The sequence below is a fragment of the Sus scrofa genome, chromosome 1, assembly GCF_000003025.6.
Source record: "Sus scrofa isolate TJ Tabasco breed Duroc chromosome 1, Sscrofa11.1, whole genome shotgun sequence".
In the NCBI taxonomy this organism is placed as follows: Eukaryota; Metazoa; Chordata; class Mammalia; order Artiodactyla; family Suidae; genus Sus; species Sus scrofa.
The window spans coordinates 22,240,340-22,268,286 of NC_010443.5; the positions used below are offsets into that span (position 1 = coordinate 22,240,340).

At 41.1% G+C, this 27,947-nt stretch overlaps 1 protein-coding gene across 14 annotated transcripts in view; it reads left to right on the top strand.

Moving 5' to 3' along the window:
* Positions 342-27,947, top strand: part of HIVEP2 (human immunodeficiency virus type I enhancer binding protein 2) — a 196,265-nt gene continuing 168,659 nt past the window's right edge. For 6 of the 14 annotated variants that reach the window (XM_021072375.1, XM_021072379.1, XM_021072419.1 and 3 more), the window contains exon 1: positions 2,246-27,890. The gene's annotated coding sequence lies outside the window, so the exon portion shown is untranslated. Of the gene's footprint in view, positions 721-966; positions 1,578-2,245; positions 27,891-27,947 lie in introns of those variants that run through there. The other 8 variants (XM_021072405.1, XM_021072421.1, XM_021072392.1 and 5 more) reach the window with 5 other exon arrangements.

Genomic DNA, 27,947 nt, shown 5'->3' on the forward strand with positions numbered 1-27,947 from the left:
AGGCTCCTAGAGACGCCCAAGTTTTTTTGCATGACAAGTAGAGACTGGCTCTCTGGGGAGATCCCTGGATCCGAGCGAGCGGGAGCGCGGCTGCAGCGGGGCCGGGCCTTGACTTCCCGGTCGCTTCCCTCCCCCGTCGCGCCGCACAACCCTCTCCGCTCGCCGGCTCCAGACTGGTTTTTCTGGTTCGGCCTCCCTCCCTGGGACGCGCTGGGGGATCCGATGACGTCGCTGGCTGAGTCTCTCCCTCTTCCTCCCTCCCTCCGCCTCTCCCCCCGCCCGCCCTCGCCGCGCACTCCTCCTAGTAACTTCTGTTCGGGGAGGCGCTGCCAGGAATAACCCCGTGCGTCCACAGACCGGGAGGGGAGGCGGCCGCTGCGGCTCCCGCACGCAGACTGCTGCGGCCCGGGCCTCGCGGCTCCCTCCCGAGCCCGGCGGCCCCTGTCCCGGGACCATCTCCGTACAGTGTCAGAAAAATAAATAAAGGAAAGAGGAGCCTGGGCAGGCGGTCGGGATCGCTTCCCTCCCTCCGTGCCCGCCCTCCCTCCCTCTGTCCTTAAGGAAATGCTACCAGACACCCCCCACCAGACACGCTCAGCCTTGGCGAGGAGCGGCCGCCGCGGCAGCGAGAACAAGGGCACCAGGGGGGTTTCCTCCCCCTCCTCCTCTCCCTCCTCTTCCTCCTCCTTCTCCTCCTCCTTCTCAGCGGTGACTTTCCAGGTGAGCGGCCGCCGCTGCTGCTGCTGCTGCTGCGAGGATCCCCCTCGCCCGCTCGGGCTTGGGCCGCCGCGTCGCGCCCTCCTCCGGCTCCTGTCACCCGGCGGCGGCCGGGAGCTGACAGCCGCCCTAGGGGCTCGCGGCCCAGAGGCGGGCGGCCGGCGGGAGGCGGGCTGGAGGTGAGGGGGGTGGAGAGGAGGCAAGCGGGGCGCCACCGAGCGCTGTCTCTCCCCGCCGGAGGAGGGTCTCCGCAGAAACATCCTCGGTGACTGTGGCACAAGTCTCCGCCAAGTTGTGTCTTGGACGTTGAAGCTCCTGGGAGCCCGGAGCAACTTGGAGGGTCTCCCGGCTCGTTAATCATATTCCTACACGTCTCGACTTTGGGGTGCTGGGTGCAGCCTTGGGGTGCGCGGAGGGCGGACCAACCATTCGGGTGAGCAGAGCGGCGGGAATCTAGGTTCCTCGGCTCGGTAAGTGGCCTCGGCGCGGTGTTTTTCCTGCCTCCCTTAGCATTAGCAGCTCGTTTCACTTTACAGCGAAATCGCCGCTGCCGGACCCCATCGCCCTCCCGGCGCGCGCCCTCGGCCCCTGGTCTACGGCGCAAGGGTGAGGGTCGGAGGGGGCGGGGATGGGGGAGACCTCAGGTGGGGGGGTCCGGCGCGTTGGGAAATGCGGGGAATACCCTGGCCGAGGATCTATGCAGATGAGGGGTGGCTGCTTTGCGTAATGTCCTGGGGGGAGGGGGCGGCGCGGGAGCGCTGGAGGCAGGAATGTGCCTGGTTGCTAATGAGGGACGTGCACCGGCGCGCACCGCCCGGCCACCGCTGCGGCTGCCGCGGCCGCTGGCCGCCCGTCGTCAGGTAGCGGGGGAGGGGGCCGCGCGGCGCGGGTCGGGGGCGGGCGGGAGGCACGAGGGCCGGGCCGCCGGCCTAAGGCCGAGCGAGGGCAGTGAAGGCGCCGGCTGTTGGCATTTCGGCGACTCCTTTCTCCTCCCGAGCCGGGAAGGAAGGAAGGAGAGAAGGAAGGAAGCAAGGAAGGAGGGGACTGTCTCGATGGAAGGTTCAGGAGGAGGCGCCCTGGCTTTGCGGGTGCACCGGCCGCGGAGCGGCTCCCGGCGCGGCGGGCTGGCCGGGGGCGCTCGGAGACGGGTGGGGCGGTTTGCATGCGTGTTGGTCTGTGCGTCTGCCCGGGGACCGGGAAGGGACATGTGTGTTTGGGCTGTGCACTGTGGGGAGCTGGGTCTGCGCCTTTATGTCTGTTCCCTGAAGTGGGTGGAACGTTGGCCCGTTCCGGGAATGTTCCATGACGTGGTGCAGCCACAGGAAGGGGGTTAACTAGGGGCTCTCTGCCGCGGCGGCTCTGCCGGCCGCTATCAAAGCAGATGTGCTGCCGCTGCTCCTCCTTCTCTCTCACCTCCCTTCACCCCTCCCCCAGCCTTTCCCTTCTGTGCGTCTGGTACTGGCAGGGGTGAGACAGGAAAACGCTGCTCTGTGTGTGGGGGTGGGGTGGGTGGGGTGGGGGCGGGGGGGTGATGTGTGTGTGGTGTCTGTCGTATTTGGTGGGGGTGACTCCAGATCAGCTCTGCCACTCCAGCTGTTATCACAGATCGGTGCGCTTTATACGCATGTGCCTCCCGCGTCCTGTCCCTCTTACATAACACATCCAGTGCAGCAGAGGACACGAGAAAATGCGACCCCAACCCTCCCAGCCGAAATTGGGCTAGGGGATAGAAGGTCAGGAAGTGTCCCTTTGGTGTTGTCCTTCAGGGATGTGGCTCCAGTGGGGAAGAGGGGGGGAGGAGGGTTTTCTTCAAGTGGTTCTTCTCCTCTCCGACTTGAAAGCATCTAACTAAAAAGGACTGCAGACACTAGTCCTCTCTAATGGGAAAGCTTTTACATGCTACGCCGAGGAAAAGTGAGCACTTTAACCTCGGGAGTGCAGAGAGGAGAGACAATCCTTAATAAAGACACTCAGAGGAGATGGGCAGTAATACGTGGGGATAGGGGCCAGTGGGGATGGCTTTGAGGGGACCGGAGGCATCCCTTGATAGTAGATAGGTTTCATTGGAGGGTTTAAGACACCTGTAATGGCTTAGAATTCGCACAGGAAACTGTGTGTAACTGACATTGCAAAAGCCTTATTCTCTGCACAGTTACTTAGGCCTAAAATGAACATGAAAAGGCTGGTTTCCGGTACTTTCATTGTAATGGAAAATTTGAACTGATTTTCCTCCTTACTTCTTTGCCATTTTAAACATAATTCAGTTTACTTCCCAATTAATATTGGTGCTCTCCCCCACCCCCAAAGGCTAGACGTGGGTAAGTCACAAGAGAACTGTATTTTTCTAGCATACTCAGAGCCCTAGTCAAGGGCTATTGATTTTTCTCTTCAGTACAGTTGTTTCTTCTGTAGTGCATAATCAAGCCCAGAAATTACTTGAAATATTAATAAGATCCATTTTAATTAAATTTGCAATGATCTGTCCTCCTAGAAAAAGGCAGTTTAACTTTATTAGAAACATTTCCTCTGGTGTTATAGTAATATTTGGTGATATTTGTCCTTGAGCAAATCAGGTTATTTCAAATATGTGCATATATATTATATCTACATAAATATATATAGTTATATCACATATATGTTAGAATTTGTGATTGTCTTGTGCCTTTTCATATTATAAGAGTGCCAAAGCAAAATTTTAACCAAGTAGATTGTGTAATGAGTAGATTGGTTTTGATTTTTAGAATATAGGCCAGATAGTTTATCAAGACAGAAATGCCCACCCCGTGAGTAAAATGGATATCATTTTCATTATTCAGAATGAAATAATTCTGAATTCCTGTGGAACACTAAGAAATTATGGTACCAGATGAGAACTGTGCATTTTCATTGTGAAGTGAAAGGGATTTGCCAACATCCCCTAATGACAGTGTGCTTCAAGTGTCATAATCCCTTTTGACCACTAGGTTTGAAATATGCAGCATAGTTCTTATATACCGAAAAATGTTATCTTACAATGGTGAATCTTTTGAAAATTGTCTGAGTTTCTTGCTTTGAACATAAGTCAGGCATAAGACAAAATTTGCTTGTTGGCATCTGTATTTCTGTGATGGAGACTGTATTTTATGTGATTAGCTTTACTAGAGACTGCTTTTATTTATATAAGGGTATTTATGATTGAACTGACATGAAATTGATTAGGGGACAGTTTGGGAAATGGTAATATATTAATGATATTGCAAATTTAAGATTTCACTGATTTTTAACTTATTAGACCTCAAGGTATTTTAATGATCTAAAATATTAAAGTAGATAAAAATTTCTGTTTTTCTATTAAATGTGGAATGTAAGAGTGAATTGACAATGTGCGTATTCTCATGTAATGAAATCATGCTGTTTGACTACATTGAAAGATTAGCCAGCAGAATCTTTTGATTGATCAGGCTCCTTTTACACAGAGATGTGTTTACAAATGATCTTGTTACTATGAGAACAAAACAGAGGCAACATGTATGAAATTGTTCCTTGTGGAATAATGGTACCTGTGTCTGCTTGAGCTTTTGGCACTTTGTCGCTATTCAGAAAATTAGGTTGATTCTTTTATTCTGATTCAATCTAAAATGAAGAATCTGCAAGAATTTACTTATTTATTTTTTTTTTTGTAAAGCAGAACTTATTTCAACAGTAGCAGCGACAAATAACAGGTACCCTGTGTTAGTTTTAGATTTTTGAGCTATTGGTAATCGGCTAAAATTAATTTGAAAGCTTCAGCATAGGAAAAGTAGTTTTAAGGATTTATAGAAAATGTTATTTGGTGTGGAAAGCGTTATCCATTAGGATGTGGAATAATTTAATACCTGATGTGGGAACAGGGGAGAGTGGCTAAGATCAACTGAGTTGATGATTTTAGCTCAAATGAATCACCCACATCTGTTAAAAGTAAACACTATTTTCTCATTTGGTTCATTGACGGCAACAGCAGGACTCTGTGTAGGTCTATGCAGTAGTCCCATAGGTGGAGAAATGGTTAAGAATTTAAATCTTCACCTTAGAATCCCAACGATATGCTTCTGGTTAATTTATTTATTTTGTGAATCCATATTTTGGCTACAACTTGGTAGATAAGTGCTGCACTTTTTTAAGTCATATTATAAAAAGGAGCAGAGGCAGGTTGCTAGTTCAACTCGGTGGACTTCAGATTTCATAAGGAACTTCAGACCATGTATATGGCTTTGTTGTAATCACAGAGGCAGAGACTTCATTAACCTTTAGTCAAACTGTAGTGAATGTTCCAATGAGTATTCTCAAGGTTTGAAGCTGTTGTTGATGAACAGAGAGGATGGGGGGAAAACGGGAAAACTTTATCAAAATAAGATTGTGCTTATTTGAAGGGAATTGTGTGATACAGTTTTCTGTTTGTTCCTGATATTTGATCACAACCAAAAGCACTGCTTTCTATATGCTATTTATGGCAATGCTGATGAAAAGGAGGTTATAAATCAGTATTTGCAGCTATGAGATGGCTGTAAGTAATTTGGAAAAATATTTCAGTGCTTTATCTATTACTGTGAAACAACATTCGGGTGTTTATGTGCAAGGGGATGACACAGCTTACTTGATCTTTGGCTTCTCTGAGGTGGATCATGGCTATTAGCATTAAGACATAGGACTATACTGTCTTCAAGACTGCATTTAGAATAGAATCAGAACTGCTCAATAGTATTGTTCCAGGCCAAACAATGTGCTGCTAAACTTAACATATAACTCCCATGACCCATCTTTTGAGATATTAACTATGACATGTGATCTATCCCACAAGTGTCCAGAACTTTAGATTTCCTAACAGCTTAAGATTTGGAGTTGAACCATTTGACATATTTGAAACAAGTGCTTTGGAGAGAAGTAATGGAAATGATATTTGTGTGCCTGAAGACAATTTGGGGCAGAAAGCATGTTGGGGTTTGACCTACCACTTTGGTCACCAGAGGGTTGGATGTAAAGTCAGGAAGTACTCAGGGCTAGTCAACATTGTTGACTTGTCACTCATATATAATCATAGCCCTTTCTTCAGAGTACTATGACAGGTGCCCTGGTTGTCCTGATCAATGCAATTTATTCATCCATTCATTCAACAAGTATTTACTATGGGTTAGGCCTTGTGCTAGACACCAAAGGTTATAATGATGATCTGGACCAGAAAAGGAGCTTCTTATCTAGTGGGGCTGACAGATAAATCATGACGTTTGTTATAAGTGGTATGGAAGAAACATAAAGGAGTGTAGAACAAGGGGCCCCTCACTCCTGTCTGGGAGTGAGGAAGAGATCTCTCTTAGGAGGTGATGTTTGAGCCGAGACTGTAGGATGAGTAAGCGTTGAGGAGAAGAAGGGGAGAATATTGTACAACAAAGAACAATGCAAAATGTGCTGAGGTTGGGGGATATGCAGTGTTTTGAAGAGTTGAAAGTAAGCCAGTGGGGCTGGAGGGCAGGTAACAAGAGAGGTAATGCAAGGTGAGGCCCAACCATGTGGCAGGTTGGCCACATGAATGATTATCTAATTTGGCATAAATGGAGACTCCTTGGCAAATCAGGGCATATAATGACCCCACTATTGGCCATGTTAGAGACTGATTAATGGAGAGGGAATTTGGGGGCCAGGGCCTGGAAGCTGGAGGAGGCTTATTTATAACATGTGTCTTTGCGCAGTGCTTCCATATAAATGGTCTCTGACTCCCTGGAGATTTATGATTTTGTGTATTGACTTCAGTTTGAGGGGTTTAATTGTGTAATTATTTACAGATTCTTTTTTTAAGAATGAGTAATATGTTTCAAAAAATACTTATTTGGGACTCCAGTTAACTAAATTGGCCAGCATCATTGATTCAGTTAATGAATAACTGCAAATTCAAAAGTCTTTACAAGGTCACTGTGTGAAGTAACCGATGAATCTTTAGAGCCCTGCATGCATTGGATCTATGTGTTTCTAAACAGCTGCGAAAACATTCATTCCCCAGATAATTTATTTACATGTTTGCAAACATCAGAAACTATGGAGAAGTGTGGATCTGATTTTTTCCTTTTCATATGATGAGGGGTCACTGAAATACTTAAAAGGGAGTATGAAGGCAAAGAGTAGAAGAAGAGGTTCTTGAAATATAGCATTCCTGTATGGAATCTTGGACTCACATTCTATTTTGTCAACTGTATCAATTAATTATTTGCTCCCTCTTTCAAAATTTCTAAATTTATATAATATAGAAAATTCTATTTAGGTGGCAGAAAAGGTCAGTATATGTAGTAATTCTAAGCCAGGGCTGTGGAGTCACACTAGGGGTCAGAAGGAGTAACTGAGAGATAAAAGGACAAAGGTCTCTTCAGGAATTTTAGAGTCTAGAGAAGACATATGGCTTTTAAGTCAACTTCATTAAAATTACAAGTGAGCAATTCCCCTTGTGGCTCAGCAGTTAACAAATTCTACTAGTATCCATGAGGACGCGGGTTTGATCCCTGGCCTGGCTCAGTGGGTTAAGGATCCAGTGTTGCCTATGAGCTGTGGTGTAGGCTAGCAGCTACAGCTCCGATTCGACCCCTAGCCTGGAGGTCAGCTGTGGGTGCAGCCCCAAAAAGACAAAAAAAAAAAAAAAAAATTAAAATTACAAGTGAAAGCAGTGTATAAATGAAGACTCTCCCCCCCCCCCAAACAGGAGTGATTAGCAGTCTTTATGGGAAGATGTGAATTTTTTTGACCAGGAACCTTTAAAGTTCGAGTGGTGTTTCAATACGCAGAAAGGGAAAAGAATTAAATTGCTCAGCATAACTCAATCATTATTTGGAGACCTGGGCATTGTTCAGGTAACCAGAGGGAAATACAGGTGAGCCTAGAAAGGTACATTGGTCCTAAATCCCGTGACGCTGTGTAGGCCTCCTGAGAAAGCTGGACTTCACTTAAGATTTTTGAGCAGCTATATATGTATGTGTTTTAGAAAGATTGTAAGGGTGTATGGGATGGGTATCTTGGTGGCAAGGAGGCAGTCAAAAGTGCTGTAATGCCCAGAAGAGAAGTAAAGAAGATTGACACTACTGCCTAACGCTGTGAATTCTTTCATCCTGTTAATGGACATCTTAAAAGTACTTTATAAAATAACGAATAACAAGAGTGATTAAAATATTTGGACCACGTGGCCAAATAGGTATGGCAGATTGTCACACTGAACTACATTTTAAGTACAGTACTGCATTGTTATTTTAACCTACTATAAAACTTTTTACTCCAGAAAATACTCATAGGTACTCATAGTGAAAGTTGACCATAAAACACCAATTTATAAAAGTGGTTTATACCTAGGATCACAAGATATTTATGTTTTTAGGTATAAATATTTAAGGAATGAATAGATGGTTCATTAGAATACTGCTTTTCAACTGATATCCATTTAATTGTACCCACCTCATTGGCAATACTGGACAGATAGTGTAGTGCAGTGTATATGAAAGGCAAGGGTTTTTTTGGACCAAGATTTATTCGGTGCTTTCATTTTCTCTGAAAAAGAAAGCAGGAGATCACTAAAGCTCTTATTTGCATTGTGGCAGATTCACTTAATTTCAGAAGCTCAACCAGAAGATGGGACTTCTGAAACTAGGTGGTAGGTAGATGAAGACACACCCCCATTTGTATTTACTTGGGGATCTGTAGGCATGCATATGTGTATGGGCATGCATGTGTGCACGAACACACATATATACTAATCTTAGAAAATCATACATGTTTAGTGAGAAAGAAATTTTGATACTTAAGATACAGCATGAATTCTGATAGTTGCAGGAAGTATTTCTTTTAAAATGGAGATTAGGTCTAATTCCATATAAAGAAGATTATAGGAAAGGTAATTCAAATTGTAAGTAGCTTTGTTCACTAAAATGCTAGATTCATTTGAAACACTGTTTTATTTCTTTTGGAAGCCAGACAGCTAGTTTAATAGTGTACATATGAAACACTAATTTGGCTTGTTAATTGGATGCAATTAAACTGAGGTTATTTTATACTGCTTAATTGTCTGAAAATTACATGCATTGCCATGCCTGTGTAATGTGAGGCAAAAACTGGGGGTGTAGTGCGAGTGGGGGCGGAGGGATGTAAGGTCTAGCTGTGTCTTTGCAATTAACTTTCCACAAAAACTTGGAAACAGGTCGTTTTAAACTCCCTGGTCTTCATTTGGAAATGGAAAGGATTGGAACAGATGGCCTCTAAAGCCTCATCCAGCTCGTATTTTATCAGTTTATAAGTTCTACTTTGTAGTTATACAGAATGCAGTGTCATTATCTTCTGTAATTATGGTATTACAAGGATGAACTAAACACTTAAAAAAATCAGCACAGTGCCAATTTAGCAAATCCGTTAGAAGGAAGGGAATTTAGGCTTGAAGAGCATTTACTCTGTGCCAGGCTTCATAGCAGGCACTCTCCAGTAACATCCCTGAGAAGATGTGGTATCATGATCTTCATGTCTACACTTAAGGAAACCCAGACTCAGAAAGGTTTCGTGGTTTTTGCTAAGGACCCTCTGATGGTGGTGAAGCAGGATTTGAACTCAGGACCATTTGGCTCCCCAAACATTTGGTCTTTTTGCCATCCCAGGCGGCATAAGTAGTTGTTTACAAATTTAAATTATTTCAAAAATTAAAAAAAAAAATGTCAACCATCTTATGCTTGGCACACTGTTCTCCCCTACAGTTTACACACATCTCCTGGTGAGATATGCAGGTAGCCTAGGGGTTAAGAGCCTGGTTTGGGTGAATTCCAGCTCCAAGTCCAGCTAGGGGACTTTAGGAAGGTCAATTAAGGTTGCAAAATGAGGATGATAATATCTGTTTAAGGGTCATTTTGAAACTTTTATGAGAACGTGTATACACACGTAGTAAGCTTTTAATACCTGGTAGCTATGATTATTCTTAAGAAGGGCTTAGATCAAGAGAAATGACAATGAAATACTTACACTTGATTGAAATGGTGTACCCAGCGATGTCAGGATGCACTTGTTTTGCAGCAGTTAGCAAAGGGAAAGAGCAATTAAAGTTTGGGGTATTTCTCCTTTAGCTCTGCCAGTGCTACATTAGTGAAGTGAACTAAATTCTCTGGTTCTCTGTGGATCATCCTTCTGGAGTTTTTGCTCTAAAAATAGCCTTTGGGGCCTGAATTACCCAACTTGAACTTCTACGCAAATCGCAGGAGCCAGAGAACCACTGTTTACTCCTGGGGCCTTGGGCTTTCTTAGGAGACCAGCTGAAGTATTCATCGCGCTGATGACTTTTAAACAAACGTTTATTAATTCAACAAAAATTTATTAATCACTTATTCTGTAAAAAGTGCTGTTCTAGACACTGGAGATTCATCAGTGAGCAGAATAGTGAAAAAAAAAGAAAAAAAAATTCCCTGTCCTCATGGCATTTACATTCTGGAGGACTAATTTAGAAACTTATTATGGTATATTCAGCCATTGTACTACTTTCTAGTGTTTTTAGGAACCTCTACTTTTATATTGGGTTCTCAACCCAAATAACATCTAAAGAAACACTGCAAAATACTACTAAATCAATAATGAAAATATCAATTTCTTATATATATCTATATTTTTCACAGTAAGGTAGTTTTTGAAGAGGTACTCTTTTTACATAACTAAATATTATAGCACTAGTTTTTGTTGTTTTTTTTTTAATTCCTCTTTATTGTTTAGCATTACCACCCTTCATCCCTGTAGAATCAGGTCCTGGATCTGTTTTTCGGGGGAGGGGAAAAAAAAGGTTGACAAACACCACCTACTATTGTCAAATGCACTAATCAGCTTGTTAAAGGGAAGAGATTACCACAAATTATATTTGGAACATATATTTTTAACCTTGTTTAAATGAATTTTTCATTTTTTTTTTAACCAATAATTTTTGTCACAAAATTTCTAGTGGATCAGGCTAGTGGGTTAGGTTTTACACTTTCACAAAAGCGTGGTAGACATAATGCATGGTATGCAGTAGCACACAGTAGACATTTGGCGGATGCTTCAAGTCATCATTCTCAAGAAGCTTACTGTCAACACAGTAAGAAAAGCCATTTGACCCACTATAAGAAAAGGGGTCATCGGAACCACATGCAAGATGACGTTCTGTGCCAGTAGCCATAGTCCATCCATCTGCTCACCCTTCCTGTTTCTTCAGCTTTTTTGGAGGTCCTCTAGGAGGCACCTGCCTCACCTATCCACCCAGCAATCTCTCACACACTTCTTTTTTTTTTTTTTTCTTTAAGAAGTTAGTATTTATTTATTTGTCTTTTTGCCGTTTCTTGAGCTGCTCCCGCGGCATATGGAGGTTCCCAGGCTAGAGGTCTAATCAGAGCTGTAGCCTCTGGCCTACGCCAGAGCCACAGCAAGGGGGGATCCGAGCCGCATCTGCGGCCTACACCACAGCTCAGAGCAATGCCAGATCGTTAACCCACTGAGCAAGGGCAGGGATCGAACCTGCAACCTCATGGTTCCTAGTCGGATTCGTTAACCACTGCGCCACGACGGGAACTCCTCACACACTTCTTAACAGCCATAGACACCGTCTCCTCCGGCTTTGTGCTTTCCATTTGTTTTCATACCTAGTGTATGGGATGGAGTCATCTTCAGGTGGTTTTTTCCCTGCAGTTGGATGGAGAAGTTTGCAGTTGAACTGGGATTCTTCTATGCAGGACAGTTTTCTTTGACCATGTTTTGTTCAGGGTGCTCTGGAGTGGAAAGCAGTAGAAGGTGCTCATTGCTCAGGGGTGTAGGCTTTGAGGAAGAGTAGTTTCTTGGGGGGGCTTCCTTGGAGAAATTAGGCATAAAAGAGGGGGTATATTCCTTTCTTTCCTGCCCTATGGAGGCAGAGAAAAACGAAGGAGCCAAGTCTGGGGGTGAGTCTTTTCTTGTCATTTGAAGCTAGTGATGAAATCTGTCTTTGCAACTTAGCAGTGCCCCGTGGGACAGTCCTGGTGGCTGGCCCCGACACTTTATGGGTAGGTCATGGGAAGTTCAGCTTCTCATTATCCATGGAACAGTTATCAAACTTTAGTTTTCTTTTTTTCTCCTGATGCTTACATATGAACCAAATCCCCATTTCTCTAAACAAGGGAAAAATCCAGGGTTATAAACATTCCATTTATTTTCTTGTCATTCAGTTTATTTGCCGTGTGTCAAAGTTTGTGTTGGGGGAAGTAGAGACTTTTTAGCTAAAATGAGGATGTCAGACGTCTTTTGTGCCCGTGTCATGAGGATGTGCTCATTAGAGCGTTTACCCGGGTCTCAGAGGCCATCAGAATGGCTGACTGTAAACCCTGACCCCCACTAGTTTATTGCTTGCCTCCTTATTGATTTTCAGAATGATTCAGGCCAAGTGGCTGTACTTCAGTTATATTTCATTGTTTCTTCATCTGTAAAAACGAAGCATTGTTTATAGCACTGCCCTACCTTCTGGGAACAGAGCAGGGTAACACAAGAGAATTGGAGCGGCTATTTTTAGCATGTGAAGCAACACTGAGTTTTGAGAATAATTCAATTGTTGGGAAAAAAAGAAACCCCAAACCCAGATACACAGCAATGCATTTGTGACAAGGGTTAGCGGAGTGTTCTTGAGATAATTGACTGTTGTTGATGCAATTTATTACAGGCATATGTAATTGCCTATATGTTTTCAGAAAGATAATGGTCAGCAGCGCCACAGCTTGTTGTAATATCCCCTGGTCCATTTAGATTTTGTGTAGATCACTAATGCATGTGTGGAACAAATTTTCAGGATAGTTATTCCCAAGTCCAGCAAAAGAAAAGGAATCCAAAGACATTTGTTTCTGAATTTGTAATCTGTGTACTTGTTCATCTGACCTCGGTAATATTCATGATGAATGCATTGCCCACATTTAATCAAGTGTAGCTTTTAAAATGGGCCAAGTGGCTGAGAATATTCAAAATGACCTTTAAAAATAAATCACCTGACAGTATGGAATATAGCAAATAATTGGGCGTTAAGCGTGGAGATTAGATTTTTTAATGGATAAACTCTGTGTTCCTTCACTCCTCAGTTGATTTTTGGCCATATTTGGTCAGCACGTGCTAATGTTAAACCTAATGGTGTCTGAAAATAGTTAAGGTGGATATTAATAGCTGATCTGGAAAAGCCTTTTACATTCTAGCTAATAATCCCAGGAATTTATATTGTGAAGACATTGTCCTGATAATTTGTCTTTTTCCTATAGTCTTTTGAATTAAATAGAATGGGGGCAGTGAGAAGGAAATAGAAGACGTTTTGAAATTAATGACAAAGTTTTCCCAGCTTTGAAGCCTGCTATGATTATTCTAACCCTTGTGATAGCTGTAAAAGCAAACAATGTCTAGCAGTGTATTTAACATTTGTCATCTCCTTTAAGCCAACTGGTTTTGGTTTAAGTTTCATAAAATATTTTTTACAGTATGCCACACAGTTGTGTAAATCAAACTACTGTTCCTATGCCTGGCATTTAAGTATTGCTAAAGCAATGAGGCAGCTAGAGGGGTAGGCGTGGGGAAATGGGATTTTGAGAGTCTTTGGGGCTATGCAGATGGCCAGCTTCCTTATTCAGTGGAACCTCTCCTGGTGCTTTGTTCCAGACTGGTCAGATCTTGGTTTTGAACAGGCTGCATCTTCCTCAGTATCAGTTTAGCGTTTTGCAGGAAATTTAACTTCTTCCTGTCATTCTGACATGGTTTGTAGTACGGCAGTGATGACTTATTTAGGTTAGTCCTTAAAGTGTCTAATTTGAAATATGCCGATTAATTTCCATAAGGGTAGGATTTGAAGTATTGATTTGTCAAGTGATGACAGGACACTGTATGCAATGTGAAGTCTTTCATAGAATTTCAGGATTAGATAAAATCATTGGAGGCATCATATAATCCCCAGCCAAGCGAGGAGAAATCACTCAGGGCAAATCACTGGGCCACCTGCATTCAGTCTCTATTTAAACACCTCTTGCTTTCTTAGGGAGGCCTGTACCACTCACGTACACTTCAGTTAATCAGCAGTTGAGCCCTCTGCCACCATGCAGAGCACGTTTTCTCATGGACTTGTATGACGATCTTACCATTATTTAAAGATAGTGATCGCATGCTCCGTAGGTATTCTTTTCTTCAGGCCTAATATTCCTAGTTCCTTCACTTAGACCTCTTATTATGTTGTTTTCATTTTTATTTTATTAATTTCTTTAGGGGTCAGGCTGTTCATGTCTGAAATTTACTCCAGGCTGTTATTTTTTTTTTAATGAATCCTCCACAAAAATTGCATATCTCCAGTTACTCTTCAGAATATATCCTCTTGCCAACTGTTTAGAAACATTTTATAGAAAAGGCCTAGACGTGCTTGCTGAGGCTTACAGTTGGACTAGAGCTGGAATGTGTAATGATATAATACAAATCTAATTTAACATATGTAATTATTGGGATCCTGGTATGTGTAAAGTATGTGGGAATATAAATAAAGTATGAAGAGAATATAAAGTGTAGGGAATATAAAATAAAGTATGAAGAGAATATAAAGTGTAAAGAGAATGTTTCACTGTTCTCATCATCAAGACTTTTGTAATCCACTATATTGAGGAAAAGAACTATGCAAAGGAAGCTATAATTAAAAGAAGAAGGTTAGGAGTTCCCGTCATGGCGCAGTGGTTAACGAATCCTACTAGGAACCATGAGGTTTAGGGTTCAATCTCTGCCCTTGCTCAGTGGGTTAAGGATCTGGCGTTGCTGTGAGCTGTGGTGTAGGTCGCATATGCGGCTCGGATCTGGCGTTGCTGTGGCTGTGGTGTAGGCCGGTGGCTACAGCTCCAGTTAGATCCCTAGCCTGGGAACCTACATATGCCAAGGGTGTGGCCCTATAAAAAGCAAAAAGACAAAAAAAAAAAAAAAAAAAAAAAAGCAGGTTAAGTACCGTGAGAGAGGCATATATGAAGATTAAGGGGCAAAATCACCCCTGGCTGGGGACATCCAGAGAGGTTTCATGGGAGAACGAGATGCTTTAGACGGGCCTTGATTTTGAGAGGTACCAACATGGGAAAGTGTCAAGAGCGTTTTCAGAGAAGCATCTGTTTTAAGGGCAGCACAAAATGCATGTTAAGTGAATGTTGGTGAAAAAGTTAGATCAGGATATGATTGTCTAAGGATTTATATTTCAGGGAAAGGAGTTTGTACCTAAAATGGTTAAGTGGTGGTATACATACATACTGTGTAACACATCAAGAGTTTGGCCCCTGATTTTGGCAATTCTATACAAACATAGTTGAATGAAACAAAACCAATGAAAGATAGGTATGTAATCACATCTAGGCAGAAAATCTTGCTGCATTTATAAATAGTGTGAAATATGTACATTTTGCATAGGAGATATATATTTGCTTTGAACTAGCATATTATTATTATTATTATTATTATTCTCTTTGTCCTAGGAGCCCAGCAATCTTGAGGATAATGACTTAACTCATAAAGGTGAAGCAAATATATTGCTGGTGGACATACTGTTATATTCACACTTGTGCCAGTTATTCATACCTTTTCTACTTTCCACTTTTTGGCCATGTGAATATGAATACCATACTGTAATACTAGGTTTAGCTTGAATGGTTACCACTTTAAAGTAAATTAATTTTTCCTCCGTTTATATTTTCTCTTAATTAAAAGTGGGGATATAGAATGGTCGGAAGTACTTCTTTGCAGGTAGGTGTATTACTTGTAAGCATATTATCTAGATAGGACCTAAATGAGTTTTGTTACATCTTTTTTTTTTCCCCTTTTTATAGCTGCACTTGTGGCATATGGAAGCTCCTGGGCCAGGAGTTGAATCAGAGCTACAGTTGCAGCCTATGCCGCCCCCTGCGGCAATGCCAGATCCTTAATCCACTGAGCCATGATGGGAACTCCAAGTTTTGTTGCATCTTAATCACAGTTTTGAAAAATATTCTTACTTTAGATCTAGATTGTCTTTAGTGTCGTGAGAAAACACTCTTTTTTTTTTTCCTCTGTCTTTTTAGGGCTGCACCCTAGGCATAGAAGTTCCTAGGCTAGGGGTTTAATAGGAGCTGCAGCTCCGGGCCTATGCCACAGCCACAGCAACACCAGATCCTGAACCCCCTGAGTGAGCCCAGGGATCAAACCCTCATACTCATGTATGCTAGTCTGGTTTGTTACACTGAGTCACAACGGGAACTCGGAAAACTCTCTCCTTTTAATTTGCCTGCACAGATTGCTTGTTAATCCACATAATGAATAGGAAAGAAGGTGGATACTAAATGGGGACATATTTCATAGAACAAGTCGCCCTGTATGCAGAAGCGAGGTATCAGACAACAACCGAAAGTTAATAATTATACGTTACCAAAACAAAGGCTATTAATTCCTGAGTGGGCACTTTGATTGTGGCTCCCTTCTTGTAACCACTGTGGAAAGGAGCTTATTTTAGTTTTAACTCTGTTCACACTGTGTCTCTGGAGAAGTACATAGGACTTTGTGAGGAGCTAGGAAAGAATAAAAAATACAGTACTGTAATAAAATAGTTCATACAGTTAATTTTTAATGTCACTTTAGTGCATGGAGAAACACTGGTGTTTTGATAACATGCTTGATGATAGGCTGTGGGGGCACTCACTATTATTTAGACATTATTGAGGGCCTACTGTGAAATATTAAATATAGATGGAGGCTGGACAAGGAGGGGTGTTCTTAAACACTTGGGTGCTACATAAACATATTTCTATGGGAAGAAGAAGGTGACTTTTACTGAGAGCCCCAAAGGCATGAGGTGATAATGCCTCCTCTCATTGTCGCCTAGGGGCAAGAATGAACCACCTGTAGGTCCTAGAACTGCCTTAGTGACGGTTGCCCTTTGTACGGTTATCCAGCCTTGAAGAGATCAAGACACTGACAGTCATTTGTGCTGAGGGCCACTAAATAAAGAGGTTATCATTTGGGGGGTGGTTTGTAAGAAGCATGCAATCATGGGGCTTGGAAATATGGAAGGAGAAAAACAGTCTTGTTGGAACCAGACTGTGAAGTATGAAGGTAGGTAGGTTTTTCACAGAAGATCTGTTCGCGTGTGTGCGTGCATGTGTGTGTGTGTAAAATAGAGTTCTCCCTTTATTCTCGGACTTCCCTGTCCACTCAGTGAGCTAGCATCTCCTTTGGACTGTGCTTCAGATAGTTCATTTTGAGCTGGGCTTCAGTCTGGGGAAGTTCTAGCTCTCAAGGAACAACACAGCCCTACAGTGTGGTATGAAATAGGATGTGACCTGAGAAGGAAGAACATCCAGATAATTTTGTCATTGCATTTCTTGGGAGGCAGTTTTTTAGAAAAACAGCAAATGACTGGTGAATGCTCATTTAAGGAGAAGAATAACTCAATATTGGATAGCATGAGAGAAGAAAAAAAATTAGTATGCCTGAATATTTTGAGAGATGCCAGCTTGTGAGACAAGTCAGGCTGTCACAGTCAAGTGACCTGAAAGACTAGTCAGAGTATAAGAAAATGTGGAGCCTCTTTTGGTAGCGATCTGGGATCTCAGAAACATGGAGACCCAGATAATTCCTGAAGTGACACGCTATCACTCTCATATCGTCACTGTGCATCTTAAAGGAAACCAGTCCTGAATGAAATAAGGTGTTTTAAAAGAATTAACTTGGGAAAATTCAAGCCTCAATCCTTTCCACTGAATGAAGTGATAATACATTTTATTAAGTTGGAATTGTGCACTCTCGTAACATACTTCAAAGCGCAAAACTGGAACATTTAAATTTTTTTCCAGGAGTTTCTAAAAAAGTCTGAAATTTCTGCCCTGCAAAATATCCCTTTATCCTCACAGTTTATTTGTTCTCTCTTTCATGATATTAAAGAGATACCTTTGAGACTAGCACCAGGAACCTGAAGAATTCATAGTTTATAATTATGGTTTACGTTTTCAATTATATGTTTATTCACAAGTTGATTTAATTTATTGCTATCATACTGGCCTTCATATCATCAGTCTGTACTAAATGTATGGTAGTACTGATTTCATTTAGTCTGTAATTAGGATTATAAAACAGGATAATTTTTAGTCACCCTTCTTTTGTTCTTTCCAAGTGCCATCATCGGCAATTAAGTATAAACCAAAGAGCATGAACTTTAGCTGAAATCTTCAGGGAGCTTAGACAGTATCTGGGCAGTCCCTTGCAGTTTGTGGAGTGTTAATTATATACCATTGACCGATGATTTGAAGGAATAAGTAAAAGTTTGTTCTAATCAAAAACCCCGGAATCACTGCAGTGATTTAATGGGTAAAAGGATGATTGATATGAGAAGGAAAAAAAAAAAAACTAAAGAAGGTGGTATGAGATCACCCAGGAGTCAGGCAACCACAGCAGTATTTCCTAGGAGTAAACACATTCGGAATCACTTTTACAATCAAGAATCCTTTAATACAGTTTGGGAAGCTGTTTAAAAGCTACTATATTCAAACTAAATAAAAAAAGCAGTTGAATGGGATTATTTCCCAGGCCCCTCTCATCACTCGTATTGCAGAGGTGCTGGCTACCAGGCTAGCTTCGAGCATCCTGTATAGTACAGAGGGCGTGGTTTTAGTTGCAGTTAGGAGTATGGAAATGGAAGGGTCTTTTTCTTTTCAAAAATATTGGAAGGAGCCCCTCTGAGGTCCCTACATTTATGCTAGTCCTGTGTTTTCTGAGCCTATTTCTTGATAAAATAGGCATAGAAATACATGTGGAATAAATGTAAACTCTCTGCACATTTGATGTTATTACATGATAAACTATACTGTTGTGTCACTCAGATCTTTAGAAAATTAGACAAGTTCTCAGGGGCTTTGGGTCACTTTGAGTGGAAGCCAGGGTTCCTTTCGATACAGGTAGTGAATGCCAGGTAGTAAATGCCTGGATAGGACAGCTAACATTTACTAAGTTGTAGTCTTTTATTTGTGCTTAAAGTGCTAAAAAAAAATTTTTTTTTTAAGTAAACTTTAAAAAATGTAACTTCTTTATCAAGGAGGAGTAGCTTTGGATGATGAACTTCATGAAAGCATCAAGATGATGAGTTCTTTTTAATTCTTAAGATTCATTTACTTGTGAATCTACAGGTTACAACGCAGGAAATATCATGATTCTTTTAACAGCCTAAATATATTTAAGAATAGAGTTAGTTTTTTAGAGCAGCTTTAGAGTCACAGCAAAATTGAGTGGAATAGAGAGTCCATAGCACTGCCTGCCCCCTTCCCCTCCCCCACTCCCTGATGGGCACAGCCTCCTCCACTATTAGAATCTTGCATAGGGTGGTACATTGGTTACAGTGGATAAATCTGCATTGACATGTCATTATCACCCAAAGTCCATAATTTACACTTGATAAAGCCCTAAATATTTTAATTCCATGTCCTGATGTGAGGCGTTGCTAAATTCAAATGTTAGAGAAATTGGCAAAATACAACATCTGTTAACATTGATTCGCCAAAGAAGAACAGAATCTAAAATTTGTTAAGCTCATCCAGTTTTTTTATTTAAAAATGATTATAGAGTCCCTTATAGTCTCATAACCCTTATTAACCTTAAGCCACTGCTTTTCTAGAATTACACATGGTTATAATCTGGTTTATGGTTTGTACTAAATGGAGGGCTGGAAATTTAGGATAAAGGAAACTTTAAAAATCGCTATTATTTTTATATGAATGGGTAAAATTTCCACTTTAAAACATCCTGGCCAAAAGTTTTGCGTGCCATTAAAGTGGATAAGTACAAAACTGATTCTTAAGAGGTTCGGATTTTTAAAAATTAGACATTCCAGATATGATAAATTAGGACCTAATAAGTAAAAGGACTTTATATGTTGTGTAGGGGGTGTTTTTTAATAAATGAAAACGAATAGAAATGCTTTTAGAAACGTCTGAGGAGTGTCTTCTTGCCGCCTTTGACCTCACTGGAGCTGTGCAGTAGAGAAATCTTTTTCACTTGCATCTGACAGTTACTTTAGGAATCCACAATCAGGAGATGGAAAACGAGGAAAACACCTAATTGCAACAACACTGAAATGATTTTCACTTTTGATTATTTAAAAATAATCCTAGTGTAGAAAGAGTCATCTTGGGGGGAAATTACGTTAAAAATTGAGCTAAGAAACTTGCGCCAAAAAAAGTGCTTCCTCTGAGCACCTGGAAACACACGCCTTTCCCGGCCCCGGGGAAGGAGCGGGCGGCGGGCGGGAGGGGAGCAGGGTTGGGGAGCGGCCGGGCTGGGTCCGCCTGACGCGGGCGGGCGGAAAAGCCGCTCCCGCGCCGCCCCCGCCCGCGTGGCCCCCGGCGCCACGAGCCCTTCCACCCCGGGGAGCCCCGGCCCGCCCTGCAAGGGGCTGAACGTGAGGCCCCGGGCCGCCGCCGACACCCGAGGGAGTGTGAATGCAGTGACGTCTCCGCCGGTTGCAGCTGCACAACAGGAAATGCTCTCGGCCTCCCCCTTCCTGTCGGGGGAAAGTGGGGCTCGCAGCTCCCGCCGCGCCCGCCCAGACCTAGTTTCGGGGCGGCCCTCCCGGGGGCAGGGGCGCTGAGGAGAAGGCACTGACTTGGCCGAGGCTCGCTTGGCCGAGCCTGCCAGGGGACTCACTGTGCCGGAGGTCCGGGGATCGCTGGCCTCGGGGAGACCGCTGCAGCTGTACAATAGGGAACCCCGGTCAGGTGGGCCGGCTGCCTGGGGGTGAAGAGTGCTGAATAATGCTGGCTGCAGAGGGCCTGAGCGGACTTGTCCTTCGCCTTGCAGAATGCACCTTCTTTCTCTTCACGAAGCCGTACAGGAAACCTCTTGTTTCACCCTCTTTCTAACTGTCACCTTTTTGCTTTGTTGTGGAAGCAAAGATATGAATGTTTGCAGCCAAGCACAAGCATCGTGCCCTTACACACTTCGAGACGGAATCATTACAAGAAAACTCTCCGGGTAGTCATGATTTTTAAACGTTATGTAGTTAGTAAATCTTGTTTGAAAAAATGCTTATTGTGAATTTGAGAACAGAAATGTAGCCCTAATTTACTATGCTCGAATTATAGATGGATTTAAAAAAACAAAACAAACCTTTTCTACTTTTTTTTTTTTTTTTTTTCGGCTATAGGTAGGATTAAAAAGTTGAAGCCAAGAGAGTAAATCCAGCCTTTTTAGTAACAGGTGTTTTACTTTGCATTAATGATCTTTCAAGGTACATTTTAGAATCAGTGTTGAGCTTAATATTCTATAATTTAGTAACATGAATCTTGTATGTTTTATATACTTGTGAGCAAGGTAAGGGAGAATAGTATCGTATCAGCTGCGCAGTCATCATTCTGACCACTTCTCTGCTTCTCTCCTTGACTCATGAATAGGCTTTGTAATGGTAGATTGTTCTTTTGGCCCCACAGCCAAAATGCCAGAGTTCACTGGGAGGTCTGCTAAGGTTTCTTATATCAAAGACTTGACAGAGAAAGGATTTAATAGATGAAGCTATGATTTAGTAGTTCATAGTAAACCTAGAAAATCATTCTAAATTGCGCCATACACTGTTCACATGTTTAAGTTAAACCGAGTCACAAGACTAATGGCTGACCTATGCTTATATAATTGTTGCCTAAATATTTTCCTTTTAAAAAATCCCCACAGGATCATTAGAAATGTATGTAGTACAATGGCATTTCCCTTGGGATGCTTTCAGCTGATTTATGCAATAAGGAAATTAAAGAGGGCTTGAGTACACTTGGAATAAGAGCTGTCGATTTAAACATTAGCCCTTTTTAAGACAGCTTTTTCCTTTAATAGAATATAACATAAATACCCTCTCTTTGTACCATATGAGCCTCATTCAAGTTGTTATCTTGACACTCTTATTTGGTTGTGAGATGCACAAAAATATTTGTACAGATATTCTCAATGGCCCTCTAAAGGAAATCAAGTTAGAAGAACAGAGGGGAATTTGTGACTGCTAGATATTACTCACTAAAATTTGCGCTCAATAGTTAGATGGATTCAAGGGGCGAACATGACGGTGCACGGTGCGAGTGAAAATGTGTTGTAAAACTGGAAAGCCACATGTTAATGCAATATTGTTTTATTTTTTAAAAAATATGATTCTCTTTTCCCATTTCTCCCCCTATAGTAAAATTACACAGAAGATATACAACAGGAAAATTGTTGAAGTGGAAATTTGTTTGTCCTTTGTGGCCACCATATAGTTGGGTCCCCAACCCTACATTTATTTGCTCTCTAATAAGGTTTAACTGCTTTTAAACCTAGCTTGGCCATTTATAGCCCTGGTATTATGAAAGTATTTATTTAGCAGTATTAATATAAGGATCAATTACTCCAGATCTGTATTAGCAATAATCCACAGTTTTTATGCAGCATCTCATTGGAGGTGCTAAGTAGGATTCTTAGACACATTAATTAAATCGTGTAACAACCAGGAGATTAGCATCTCTGTTTTATAAAAAACACCGTGTGAGGAATTCTTATGGACTATACATAGAACTTGAATTTTTATAATGTTACCTCAGACCCAGCACCTCATCTAGTTGTATATGTTTGTGGCCCAAAGATATATAATTTGATTCAGTCATACATGAGTTACAAATATTCTGCCTTTTATGTGGCAGAAGGAGTTGTGCCTGTCTAGTGACCCAAACTACAATTCTGAGTAGGGTGGTAGAAAAATAAATCTTTTACTTCTCAGCTGAGAAGTTTGTGCTTCTTGGAGGAAAATCCTAGGATAAATGCCATCCATTATATCTTAGAATCATAATTGAAGTGTCTTAAAAAAGGTTGGTTTTTCTCCTGTCTTTCCCAGTGCATTTCACAAACCAGGGAAGAGTGTCTCATTCTCACCGATACTTCAAGGTCTAGTGCAGCTCCACCCAGAGCAGATGCCCAGGGCACAGGTGCTAAATGGAGATATTAATATGCTATCACCATTTCTCATGATTCAGACACTATTTCATGTTCCTGGGCCATACTTTCAGAATCCTCCTTTTGTTCAGTGGTTTGAATTCAGCAAATATGAAACAATATTTGATTTTTTTCAATGAAATGTAAACACACAGTAACTGCTCAATAGGTGTTTAATAAATTGAGAAATATTGAAAGAATTTAGCCATATTGTCATCCTGGGTGCTTTATTTACTATTCTAATCATTTGCAGCCCTCCTCTTTCATCTAAGGAGAGTCATTTTTTAAAAAGCTTATTGACCTATTGGTTTACAAAAGAAGACATTTAGTGAAACCAAAGATCAGTCCACTTGAATTTGAATTATTTTTATCAGCACTTAACCCTGAGGCTGTACATACCGGTTTGAGATCCAAAGATTCTTTGAGCTCTTAAAGGTAATTCTGTTTGACCATTCATTGCCTAGGAGGATCTTTGGTGCCGTGTTTAAATCTTTCTGTAAGGGGGTTTGTGGATTAAAAGGCCAGTGCTCTATATTCAGTGCCTAGGAGGGTGCCCAGCATAGAATCTAGGGGTTCCCGAGGGAGGGCTAGCTTTGTGGCAGGCATGTGACCTGTGTCGAGCTTGGTTTAATGCTCTGCTGTCTTGAAATTCTTACTTTTTGAACGAGGCCCTTGTATTTTTGTTTGGCACTGGGCTCTGCAAATTATGTAGCTGATCTTGGTGCTTAATAAATATTTGTGACAAAATGAATGACTTGAGTACAGCATTTAGAAACTTAAGATTTTGCTCCTGAAAACTTTGGCTTGATGATGAGCCTTAGTTTCCCTGTCTTTCTGAGATGCAAGGAAATGAAAAACAGACTGGATGCCATCCAATTAAGTATCTCAACTAGAATATTATTTGGAAGTGAATCTGAATGGCCTTAAAAAACAAGTCTTCTCCAAAGTGTTCAGTATAACCTCTTGGTTGGGTTGGGCTGAGTAGAAGTTCTGATAGAATGTGGAAGATTGAAGGTTACCTAATGGCAAATGTAATACGCTGCATCACGTGTCTATTTTCTTCTTTTCTTTATATTCTTAGCTATATTTCAGCTCATGTTTGTTTAACTATTAACTTTAAAATATTTAACTTTTAAATATTTCTCTGTATCAGTGATGTAATTATTCATAATTATCGATTTACTGATAATACTCAGGGTGTTAAGATATTGGGAAGGATTTATATTAAAATATATCTTTTTTTGTTTTCTGGAGAATATGAATGAGTATGTAAAATAGGAGAGGATATACAGTAGTGGAGGGAGCATGCTCTGGTCATCGGCTCCTTCCTTTGCCTCCAAAGGCAAGTTAGTCTTAAAAAACTATATCTAAGGCTCTCCGGTGTTGTAAATTTCTTCATCTTGTTGAGAGCAAGTTCTGTTGCTTACTCAGATTTATGGCAGGAAAAGAGGCAGTATAGAGCATGACCAGGAGTGTGGGTTTCAGAGCTGGGCTGCCTGGGCGTGAATGCTGTCTCACCTACTTTCTAGTTCTGTGACTTAGGGAAAATTACGTTGTCTCTTAGCCTCAGTTTTCCTCATCTGTACAATAGGGATAATTCCTAAAGTGTAAACACTCACATGCTCATGGTGAACACTTAATACATGCTAAGGAAAATTTTTAAAGTCTGTTTACTTATTTATTTAAGTTGTTTACAGATTATCAAATAACAGTTGAAAGCTTGCATTGCCACCCTTGAAGATATCATGGCCTAGTGAGGGAACTGATTTGTAATCTAAGGATTAGGAGAGACTATGGAATAAGTGCCAACATGGAAGGAATTAGAGGGTGGTGAGAAGACCTCCGAGGAGCCCTAAGCCACCCTTGGGGGAAGGGAGAGACGGCCTGTTCCCTTAGTTGCTCTTCCAAGGGACAGGCGGTCTCTAGAACAGTGGGTGAAGGTCTGAGAATCTGTGGGAGAGTTTGGGGAATCCTAAATAGTTTAGTGGGGCAGAAGCTTAAAACAATTGGGAGACCATGAAAAATAGGGTAGAGATATAAACAGAGGCCACACATGAAGATGTGGCCCAAAGGTAGGAGGGCATCCAGGAAAGTTGTATCATAGAAGCCAGAAGAGGGGTTTCCCCGGAGGGAGGGAGTGTCTGTAACAAAAGCTATGGTCAGTTAAAGTAAGGTGAAAACAGAAAAGTGATTTAATAACCAGGAAATGGCTGGCGTCTATTTTTGTCTATCATTTGCTAGTTAGTGTGAATGATTTTTTAAACTCTAACCATTGTAAGCTACAGGAGACATTTAAATCAGATGCAGAAGTGTCTGACTAAAAGAGGATTAAATCCTCAATTTACCAAAAGAAGTTTTACCATCCTTTTTTCTCTAGTGCTTTCAGATTGGGATGAACCACAAGTTCAAAATTAGTTCATGGCCCCACCCCATTGCCTCTTCAGTTGGGAGAGGGTAAGAGAGCTTATTTATCATTATCACTGTAGAATCTGATCAAGTTTTTAGTTCCTAGTGATAACTAAAGATTAAAAAAAATATTGAGTATCAGGTATTTTTCTAGGCATTTTATGTGTGTTAGTTAATTTAATCGGTTATCTTTAAATCTTTCTCTTCTTAGGAAGGAGGGTTTTTAGTCTCATTTTATTGGTGAAAAAACCAAAGAACAGAGAGATTAAGCATTTTGTTAAAGGTTGCAAAGCTACTGTGTTTTGGAGTTTGCTTTTAACAGATAGTCTGAATTCAAGCCCCAGACACATCTTTATCCCTCTTTATCACAACTGTACCTCCTGCTGTAGCTCCTTATCCTTTTGCTGGATACATGGATGAATGAATGATTTGAATTACTGAAAAGGGCTGGGGTGATAATTACTTTTATTCAGGTTAGCAAATCTGATTAAAATTTTTTTCCTCCCTGTTGGCTCTAAGTTTCTTTTCTTTTCTTTTTTGGCCATGCCTGCTGCATGCAGAGGTTCCTAGGCCAGGGATTGTCCCACACCACAGCTGTAACCAGAGCCACAGCCATGACAACGTTGGATCCTTAACCCACTGAGTTACATGGGAACTCCTCTTTTCTTTTTCTAAGGGAAGTTTATTCTTTTGGTACTTCAAACAATAATCCAGTTCCTAAAGTTTTGAAGCTTAAGATGTATTTGAGAATTTATTCTTTGTAATGGAAGAATAGCTAAATAAGCCCTCTTTGTGGCGTGGGTCTTGGGGTCTCAGTTTGTTAGCAATGGTGATCTGGAATATGCAAGAGTGGACCACTGCTGCAACTCCCCGGGAGATGATGGAGCTGCGAGCCATTGGACCAAGGCCAGCTCTGAGTTCCCTGACCTTTGGAAGCCAGGGATACCAAGATAACTAAGTGACAAAAAAGTAGCAGAATATGACAGAAGGGACATTATTCTCATGTTTGTGACTTTCTTTTTAGCTGTAACTCTGTGGTCTTGTGAGGCCCATATGCAAAATGGAGCTACAGTTCTTATCTTTGGAGGTGAAATGAATGTGAAAGGAAATGTTTGCAGGGCTTATAAAAAATTTGACTACTGTGTCTTTAATGAACAGAAGAACTTTATGTGATGAAACTAACTTTCCTACCATAGAAATACTTTATAAAGTTTGTTTATGTTTACGGACCTTAAAATATGCTTGAAGGCTCTCCATTTTACCTGGAATAAAGAATATGTGGCGTGTTTTTTAACTCCTCTGGTAACATCTGTGATAGGTAGTTCTTTGAGACATTTCTACTTCCACCGAGGACCAAGATTCTTTGCTCTACAGCATTACTAACCATTGTAGAGTTGAATATATTTATTTATAATTTATTAATATTACTTAAGGATAGTCACACTAAGTGTGAAAGGAACAGAGAGAGAGAGCCACGTCAGGGTATCTTTTAAAAAACTAGACGTGATTATCAGTATTTTAAAAAAGCAACTTTACTATTCTTGCATAGGTGATGAAGATATTGCAGTTTATTTCCTAAAGCTTAATAGGTTTGAACGTGGAGTTTATTTGTAGAAGGCAAATAAGAGGCAATTTATAAAAGCAGGTCTTTGAATAGAATAATGATAAGCGTATCCCTCCTATAAACTGCATTATGACAGGTGTTTCATTAAATGCAATGTGATTTGAAAAAAAGGCCGATATGTGAGATGATTGCTGTGGACCTAGATTTACTTAGAAGATGTTGGTAGATGGTTCCTGGTTGGACTGCAGTTGATCGAGCATAGCCCTGACCTCACCAGTGAGAACCTAGTAAGGTTCACTTTTTAGTTTTTAAAGCACAATTATGAATCGAATCTTAAAATATAAAGCTCTGAAACTGGTGACTCAAACTGCTGTCATCAGCAAGAGGGTAGAGGATTTTTATGTCTTTCACACAAAGGGCGTTCAATACTATCATTTTCTAATTTTCCCTTTATTTACTTTATTTAGATCTTGTCCCATGAGAAGAGAGTCGAGCTGGCTTACCTCAAAGGTCTTTATAATTTTTGAGGATCCTTTTTGCTGGTGTTTTTAGAGACCTTAATTTTTTATTAAAATGGCAGATACAGTGGAATTAAGAAATCCATTGCGAGTGAAAATGTCCTTAAACCAGGTGGAATATGTGATATATCAGTGACTTGGAGTTAACAAAGATGTTTAAATCAAAGCAGAAGAATATGTTTTAAAAATAAAACAATTAAATTTTATGAGTTAGAAGTAAAATAATATGTAGGGAATTATATAACATGAATGTGTTAACTACAATATTTATAGTTTAAAAAAATCATGGTGGAAATGATTTAATCCGAGACCTCAGGCCCTCTCAGTTAAATTGCTTTTATGCCATCATCATTTTCTAAATTATTGGAACCTGTATGTGTCAGAGTTTGTTTCTACATTGCTTGGTCATGGGAAAAAAACATTTATATAAGTTAAGTCTCTTTCATTCATTTATATCACCCTGTACTTATGTATGAGTGTGTTCGGTCTCTAAAATTAAAAGAACATTGTGTTTATTGGCGAATAAGAAGTTCTTATAGAGTGCTCTATTTTTGCAGCTGTGCTTCATGGTATCACGTTCCAAAGAGGTCAGCTGGGCATGACCTCATGGGCATGAATCTTGGGGAGACAATTCTGAAACAGCTACAGGCCTGCAGAGTTGAAAGCCAATGCACAATGTCTCAATGCAGAATGCAGAGTGCTGTAGTTAGGAGGTGTCTAGTCTGGTAAGGCCTTTTTATTTATTTATTTATTTATTTATTTATTTATTTATTTATTTATTA